The 9,521-nt window shown below is 33.4% G+C and overlaps 1 pseudogene; it reads left to right on the top strand.

Annotated features, from left to right (window-relative positions):
- The first annotated feature begins 9,185 nt into the window (after positions 1-9,185).
- On the top strand, positions 9,186-9,283 carry LOC132280453 (small nucleolar RNA R71; annotated as a pseudogene).
- Positions 9,284-9,521: the final 238 nt, after the last annotated feature.

The following is a 9,521-nucleotide window of genomic DNA, read 5'->3' as shown; positions in this document are numbered from 1 at the left end:
CTGTTCGCTGTTCCTTCCGGCGATTCAGATTGCGGCTGCTTCTTCCAACGGCGATCAAGGCTGGTTCTTCTCCGGCCGCGATTTCCTACGATTTGGGTTCTTCATTTCTTGATTTCCGGCACCGGCTGGATTCTCTTCAGCGATTTTGGCTGGGTCTTTCCGGCGAGAATGCGAAACGTCGTTCTCCAGCGATTTTGGCTGGATTTCGACTGGTTCTGCTTCAGATCTCGGTTGGGTCGCGATGGGTCGCTGTTCTTCGCTGATTTTTCTGGGTTGCGTTTCCTTCCGGCGAATTTCTGAATTGCCGTTTTCTTCCGGCGAGCTTTTGAATCGCCGGGTTCTTCTCAAATCGCCATCGCGACTGCTCTCTCTTCGACGAACGCGGCTGGGCTTTTCTCGCAGCTGTTCGTAGTTCTTCTCCGGCGTCGCGGCTTGGTTGCTGGGTCTCGCCGGCGATTCTTGGACTGGATTTAACCAGCGCTTCCGGTTGTCTTCTCCGGCGAGCTTGTGATGTGTAAAAAAAAAAAAAAAAAAAAAAAAAAAAAAAAAAAAAGGGAAAAATGGAAAAAATTAAATAAAATAAAAATAAAATTAAATAACATAAAAGTAATAATAATAATAATAAATATAAAATATTAATTTAATAATAAATTAAATATAAAAAAATACATAAAAAATTTAAATAATAAAATAAAAAAAAAAAATTGAATTCTTGTTTAAAAAAAAAAATTTGCATTGATATTTAAAAAAAAAAAAAATTTTTTTTTTTGAATTGATTTATTTTAAATTAAAAATAATAATAAAAATAAATAAATAGATAAATAAAATAAAATAAAAAATTTCACTAGCATTCTGTCTTGCTAGAGAAGTTAAATTTAGCTCATTTTTTTTTATTTTTTATTTTGTAGGTTGTATATACATATTCTTTTTCTTTGTTTCTTAAAATAAATAAAAAACTTAATTTTCTTTCTATTTATTATTATTTGTTTATTATTATGTATATATATATATATATATATATATATATATATATATATATATTATTTTAGTATATATTTTTCTTTCTAATTTAGCATATTTTTCTTTGTGTTAAAAAAAAAAAATACATCTGGGAGATCAATCCCATTCTTGAAATAAAAAAAATCAAAAATCAAAAAATCAAAAATATGTGTTTCCAGTATTCCCTTCTGATTGGTTAGGAATGTTTTCAGATTTTATCAAGGTTTTCATCTCATATCTCTTTGCAATGTATTATATATTATTTTAAATTATATGAATTGCTTATTCCATGTGATATTTGATGTGAGTTTGCGAGTATGGTTATACAGATAGGTTTTTGCATCCAAGTTTGGGGGAGACATCTTTCCTACTGGATCATTGCCAGACTTAATAGTCTTTACCATCAGGGTATACTCTTTCTATTATTTTTCATTGTTCTCATTGCTCATTGAGGACAATGTACAGTTTAAGTTTGGGGGTAAGGTCATCATGATTCATTCTATTTAAGTTAAGTTTTAAATGCATGATGAGATTTGAGATGTGTTTAGCAATGATTTCGAACTTTTAAAAGTTCCTTTGAATAGCAAATTGTTAGGGTCTAATACTTCTTGTATGCTCTAGAATGCCATTTAGGGGTAAATTTTTAATTTTTAATATCATGTTTGCTCTTGTGGTACACATCATCTTGTTGGTTGAAAATGCTTTGAGAGTTGAATCTAAAATTCTACACTTGCACATGAGCACACTAGCATTCAATTTGTGGGGTACATGCTTAGTTGATTATTGTCTTGGTTTATCCCAATTGAGCTACTTTGCTTTGAAAGCTTTCATTCTTGATAAAATAATCTTGTAAAGAAAAGAAATAAAAGCACTCACCAAAGGTGAGGAATAAAAAAAAAAAAAAAAAAATTGCATTCTTTCAACATGTCAACTGATTAAAAAGGAAGACAAGGAAAGAATGCAAGATGTATGATTAGTTTGAGTTCGTAGCCTAGCCATTATGAGTCATTACGCCCTTAGGAGTGTCTTTACACTTAACGCCCTAAGACCATCTGGTTTGGGAGTCGTTGGCTCAACGCTTGTTATATGGGGTGATTAGAGAGCTTAAGGAACTTGGACATTGCTCATGATCATACATAAAAAAAAATAATAATAATAAAAAAAAATGAAATCAATAAAAAAATGAATGTTTGATTGAATAACAAGGTTCATTCAATGTCTTAAGGATTGGTACTATATCTGTATGCTAGTTTGAGGGTAAGGCTACGCCATTACTTTGATTTGCTAGGATAGCAACACATTTTGATGCTGGTTCACTCAAAAAGAATGATAGAATTGATTTAATTTGCATGATTAATTGTTTGATGTGTGAAGGACCATTCTTGCTTACATGATGTTGAAATGTTGAGAATAGCTTAGAAATGGCAGAATTTGCATACTTGAGGTAGTCTATTTTCAACACGTGTTTAATATGTGCCATTGCTTCTCAAGTAAGAAAGAGCTTTTGATATTTGTGGGTACCATTTCTGGAAACCCTCACGAGACTTCACTCATCCATTAAGGGTAACCTAGGGGTTTAAAAGGCTTGTTGCATATGCTAAATGCAACCGTGATCCCTACGAAAGTGGTGTTATCTTTATTTGTTTTATAAGTTTATAGTTGTATATATGTTTATTTCATTTCCATGCTGTAATTCATTGCTAGGGACTAGCAATATCTAAGTTTGGGGGCGTGATAAGTGCTTAAATGTTACACATTTCAGCACCTAAGTTAGGGTATTTCAGTCTTTGCATCTATCTTAATTTCATATTTTAGTCCTAATTTATGTTTATGTGTATTTCAATAAAGTTAAAATGAGCTAAGAATGGTCCATTAAAGCCTTTTTGGAGTCAAGCAAAGATATTCAGAAAAAGTTCAGAAAATGACAAAAAGATGTCAGAACCCATTGCTCGTATAGTGCGTTTATTCTTCGAAAGTGGTCAATCTCAGGCCTTTGATGATGTTCCCAAAGATGAAGAAGCAAACTAATTAGCCCAGAGCCAAAATGGAGCTAAATAAGGCTTAAAGAAAATTTCCAACTCCGGGGGGATCGATCCCCCAGGACTTGGAACCATTACAAATTTTTTTTATTGTTTGGGCTTATTTTGTGAACTATTGGGCTTTAATAGGGTTGTTACTTAAGGCCCAGTGAGCCATTAGATTAGGGTTAGTATTTATTTTATTTAGGTGAATATTATTATTATTATTAAGTTTTATATTCTGTATCGTATTTTTTTTTTCTCTTTGGAAAAACACGGGAAAGAGGAGAAAAAGAAAGAACAGGATAGGGTTTTGAGAAGAAGCTCAGAGATGATGAATCCAAGGATGGAGATTGTTCTGTGTTCAACTCCATCAACCATGAGTGGCTAATTCTCCTACTTAGGGTTGGATAAACCCTAAGCATGTAACCTATTCTCTCCCTCTTTTCTTACTTTTTGGGGATTTATTTATGTAATTGATGTATAGTCTTGAATAACATGATTTAATTCTTTCAATTATTTATTCGTATTAATCTCATGTTGTCTTATGTGTTATTGATGAATAAACAAGCTATACACTTGAATTCCTTGTAAATTGATTCTTGTGATGTCTATGCATGTAGTTAATTAGTTGTAATCGTGTTCAAATTGATGGAAAGTTACTTTTATTTGATGGATGGCACTATATGTTTAGGTTAATTTATTGTCTAATTAGTTTTAAATTCATGTTTAATTAGTTTAATTTAAGATTAATTAATTTAATTGCAATTCAATTATTAAATAAGTAGACCATCCATACTTATGTTTGAATTCTATACTTTTTGTCACAATTACATTATCTTCTAGATTAATGTAAGCTAGAATTGTAACTTGAATTGATGGACCATTCTTTAGATTGGTGAATTGCAGTACACTTAGTTTATTTGTCATTAGGTATGCAATTCAAGCTTGAAATTGATGCTTCATACTTTTCTTTGCAAGTATTAGCTACATTAGAATTACATTTAATTATTTCCCTAATTAGTTGAAAGTGAGTGAGGTAAGGAATGTGCTTAGTGGTGAATCCTGCACCCTAAGTCTCTTTCTAATCTTTTATACTCTACTCTTTATTTGCATTATTAAGTTTAAAATTAGTCTAATCACAAAACCAAACCTTTTTAGCAATCACATAAGCACTAAAGTAGAATTCAATTATGAAAAACCTATAATTGTTAAGTCTCTTGGGACGATCCTTGCTCACTTCATACTCCATAGTATAAGTGTTTAGTGGTTTTATAAATTTTAAAATATGGTGCCCACTTGACATTATTTCTAAACCTAAAGTGTTGTGCATTATTTTGTGCACACGCTTGGTCGCACCATAAAACTTTAGGTCTTTGTATTTTCATCTCCAACGAGTAGCTTTATGTTTCTCACATTTTTTAGGTACCAGGATCAAGATTCGGGATTCACATCATGCTTGGATGATTTGTAGACTTGAAGTTCTCATTTCTTGTAAATGTTGGCTTGAAATGTCATTTATAGCTTTATATGTCAAAATGTGTAAATTTGATTCTATTTATGTAATGTGTACATAAGTATACTTTTTACAATGTATTTGACATGTATGAGATGAGGCCATAGGCCAATGACATCTAATTTGTATCCTATGTAACTTTTAACTTCATGAAATATTATGAAAATATTGAAAAGTGCCAAGTCATTGTCTCACCATGGTTGCATCGGGTGTGGGAATTCCATTTTTATTTTTTCATAGGGTCTCATTAATCATGTTTGAAGTATGGCCAAGGGCCAAACGGTGATTTGAAATCATTTGTCAATTTTGGTTTTCAAATTTACCATTTCATGTGCATTTTTGCCTTTTTGGCCGTTGGGGGGTTGGATTTTACATCGGTGGTATTTTTAAGCCATGGACCATTTTAGCACGTCCAAATAGGTAAGTTACATTTGCGTGCATGGTCGTTTCCAGGCAAACCTTCTTCTTTGCTGAAATGAGCCTCATATGGACTCATTTTGAAATTTTGTTGCATAATCTGATCTAGGGGTATTTTCGACTCTTTACATCAGTTTTATTTTCTTTTTTCAATATGGTCGCTTAGAAAACGTGATTTTAGGGGGGGTTTCTTCTTCATGTTTTTCCAGAAAATATCGTCTTGGTACCAGAAATCCCCTGCAAAGTTCAGTTTTCAGTTTTGCAATGTAGCAGCTTTTTCACCCCCACTACCAGATTTCGTGGAGGGGCATTTTGGGCATTTTTCAGTGACTTTTTTTCAGTTTCTCACACGCGGCCGGGTAGAAAATTTGATTTCGGGAGGGGTTTCTTTTTCATTTTTTTCCAGTAAATGTCGTTAAGGACCCCGTTTTAGCTCTCTGTTCTGGCAGATTTCAAAAGAAAATCATGTTGCAACTTTTTGGTTTTAACCCTCTTGGTCTAAACTGATCTAGGGGCATTTCGGGAATTTTTTTTGAAAAATAAATTCCGGTCTTGACATGGTCACATAGAAAACGTGATTTTAGGTGGGGTTTCTTCACAACATTTTTTTCAGAAAATGTCGTCCCGGACCCGAAAACCCAGCGTCAAATCTATTTTCTTGTGCGCACCTACACTATTTGAAAAAGTCTGTTGTAAGGGCATTTTGGGGATTTCACGTCAAAAATAAAATTTTCTTTTGACATGGTCAGCTTGGAAAAATTATTTTATGGGGGGTTTCTTCTTCGCGTTTTTCCAAAAAACGTCATTAAGTACCTTAAAAAGGCACACGAACTTCAGCATTTTGCCCAGGTTACCATTCATTTCTGTCAAAATACTATTCACGGCCTCGGCGACGTCAAAACTTTGTTTTGATTTTTCTCTTCCATCCGGATTCCGAATCAAGTGATTCTTAAGTCTAACTTGATTAATTTTTTGCTGTCTTTCCAATGGTGTGCCCGGTAGCACCCATATCTTGCTAAAAATTACTATTTTGCCCGTGGGGCTAAACTTGTCCGCTTTTTTTTTTTTTTTTTTTTTTTTCATTAAATTGCTTCCGCTATGCTTTCTTATGAGTTTCGTGACTTCATAGGAAGTCACGGATGTGTCTTGGAAATGATGTACATTTCTAAAGACGTTGCTTCCAAGTAAAAGACTATTTTACCTTTGGGGGCTTATTTAGTCTTTTTTCTGATCTTTTCTTCCACGTCGGTTTGGTGTCCTAGGGATGTTGTATATCCATAGAGTTTTTTTTTTTTTTTTTTTTTTTTTTTTTTTTTTTTTTTTTTCTGTTTTCGCTTCTGCATTTCGGATCTGTTATCGGGTCAAACTACGGCTCATCACATGACGCACTGGCTTGAAAAATCAGGGCCATCACATTAATTAGTAATTACTTTGATTTGTTCGACGGATTTTTCGGAATCCATATACCGACACTTTGGATAATTATGTAATTAGTAGTTAGAGGGTTATATTTTCAATATTTGCATCATTGCTACTTATATATATTTTGTATTGATTATGGTTGGTTACAAACTAAATTTGAAGGCCTTCGTGTATTTTTAGACAAAATAATTTTCTATATATTTATTTATTTAAATTATTATTTTTGTCAAACAAATGTTTTATTATGATTAAGCCGGAAATAATCAAAGGTACCAAAATAAATATATTAATTTAGTAGTCAGATTGATGACTTTATTTATCCGATAACTAATTATGCATAGAGCGATCAAAATGCAACATTGACTTGAATGTTATTTATTATTTAATTGGAGTTCAATTAATTTCTTTTAGTGGAGTAGAAATTAATTTATGAAGTAATTGAATTGGGTCTATGGTATAATGGATAGGGTCAATTATTAATTCATTGTAGCTAAGAAAATAATAAGCCCAAAGGATTCTCACTCATAGCCCAACTTGATATTGGAGGCCTATTAGATTTGAGATATCACGTTACTTTTAGAGATTGAGAAAAATATATTGTCTTTAATTATTATTTCTATTTTGCCTATATATACATAGGGTATATGTATTTTTGAGGTTATGCCTTTGTGCAATAATTTTGACCCCATGTATATTTGAGGTTACGCCTTTGTGCAATAATTTTTAGAAGATAAGAAAAGTTTTTTTCTATCTAGTATTTTAGGGTTAGTGTTTTCATCTGATGAAGCTTCCCGCAATCTTAGCTCTCCAAGGTCATTCATGCAGGCTTGTGGGTGATTCCTAAAGGCAAGATCATTACCAAGAAAATGGAGATCCAAAGAGGAGGCATCTAACTAAGGGATCTACAATAAGTGAGAACATTCACTTTAAAGAAGAGATTTAAGATTTACTCAAACCTTGATGTAAGTTTTCTATCCTTAAATTAAATGAATCATCATATTCTTCATGCATAAAACTTGTCTCTACACATGAATCAAGATCTTTATTTTAAAATCCATCTACAAGTTTTAAAAACTTCCGTTTCCCCAACAGTGGTATCAGAGCTAGATTTGATTCGTGTATAGAGTTCATAATTTTTATTAAAGAAATTCATCCTTCGTGGATCCAAATTTATATACGCATATGTATATATTAATATATGATATATATATATATATATATATATATATATATATATATTTGTGATTGGATGATGATACTGAATATAGAAGAAGGTTAACATTTGCTCCTAAATCTAGAAGAGCCCGATTGATGACATGGTAACCAATGATGCAAGATGTAGTAGGTGAACTGGGGTCCTTAAACTTTGGGAGAGTGTTGTGTTGCAAAATAGAGATCACTTGCTCAGTCAAGACCATTTTTCGTGGTGCTTGGCTCTTGTTCTTCCTCTTTTGGGTGCAAAGATCTTTCAAAAATTTGGCATAAGCCGGAATTTGTTTGATTGCATCCAAAAGCTGAAGATTAATCTTCACTTGCCTAAAGACATCAATAGTTTCGTTGGTCTTTGTCTTTTGCTTTTCAAGCAAAATGGATCCTTTCAAGGCATCTGGAAATGGAGCTTTAGGCTCAAAAGCTTTTTTCAAATTTTTCTCTAAATCACTTTCAAAGCAAGAATTTTTCAAATCCTTTTTCAAATCATTGTTAAATTCATCTTTCAAATCATTTTTGACAACTTTCTCAACAAAATGATTATGCACATGCAATGAAAGAGGAATAAAATGTGAAACGGGACGGATGTCAACTTTTGGTTGCACCGGTTCACTCTCTTCATTGGAAATACCTTCTTGGTTGTCAATAACCTTCCCACTTCTCAAAGTTGTCACCGCATTGACATGCTCAATTGTGTGACCTTCTGATGAGGAATAAGTCTCCATAACACATTGTTGTTTTGGTGGGGCATTTAGAGGCATCTTCCCTTTTTCTCTAGCATTCAAAGTACTGGCTATTTGCCCGACTTGGGTTTCTAGCTTAGCAATGGATTGAGAATGAAAATGAAGCAATTGAGTATTCGCCTCTAGAGTGCCTAGAGCGGTTGACACTTTCTCCTCAAAAGCGGGACTCCTCGAGTTGCCTTGAGAATACGATGATTGATTTGGGAAATGACAATTAGAGAATTGATTGCCATATGATTGAAAAGATGATCTAGAACCTTAGAACCTTGGCCTTGCATTGGAGGTGGAACATACTTGTTTTCAAAACCACCTTAGGGTGGGTTTGAGCCTTGCCCTTAGCTTTTCCAAGAGAAGTTTGGATGGTTCCTCTACCCTGGATTATAGTGTGATCCATAGGGATTATTCCATTGGTTAGCAAAGACAACATTTGCTTGTTTATGGTTCTCGCTTTATGCATGTCCATGGGGATAATTGGAAGTAAAATGCAAGACACTTGAACAAGTCATACAAGATTCATTAGATGCATGATGATGAACATGATTAGGGGAGGAAGATACTTGATTTGCCGAATTTTGGTTGATCAAGAATTGATCAAACCTTTAAGATAAGGATTTCATCTCGGTGGCTATGTAATTGAAATTGTCAACTTGATATAAGCCAACATTCTGCCTTCCACCTAGATTTCTACCATTTTTAGAAGATAAAGATCTATGTATGGAATTTTCACTCATACTTTCATAGAATTGCCACATATCATTTTCATGCTTGTCAAGATAAGAACCACCTACAGATGCATCAACCATACCCTTGTGATTATCCGGTGCACTTTCAAAAAAATATTGAACTAGTTGCCACTTAGGTATGTCATGATGTTGGCACTTCCTGAGCAAGTCATTGAACCTTTCCCATGCCTCATGAAACATTTCCCCATCCCTTTGAGAAAATTCACGAATGAAAGTTCTTATGGCATTGGTCTTTGAAACCGGATAGTACTTCTTTAAGAACTCTTGTTGCAGTTCTGCCCAAGAAGTTATCAAAAAAGGTTTAAGATTGTTGAACCAATATTTTGCCTTATCGTTAAGGGTAAAAGGTAAAATTTTAAGTCTTAACACTTCTTCTGGCATATCCGTGTATTTTACAGTGGAACACACTTCAAGAAACTCATCCAAATGCTTATAGGGTTCTTCACTTAGAAGT

This window comes from Cornus florida, unplaced genomic scaffold, assembly GCF_030987335.1.
Source record: "Cornus florida cultivar Cherokee Brave unplaced genomic scaffold, ASM3098733v1 CherokeeBrave_3.0.0_Hap2_Chr10, whole genome shotgun sequence".
NCBI classification, from domain to species: domain Eukaryota; kingdom Viridiplantae; phylum Streptophyta; class Magnoliopsida; order Cornales; family Cornaceae; genus Cornus; species Cornus florida.
The sequence above is the reverse complement of the archived record's forward strand: the minus strand, read 5'-3'. Positions and strand labels throughout refer to the sequence as shown.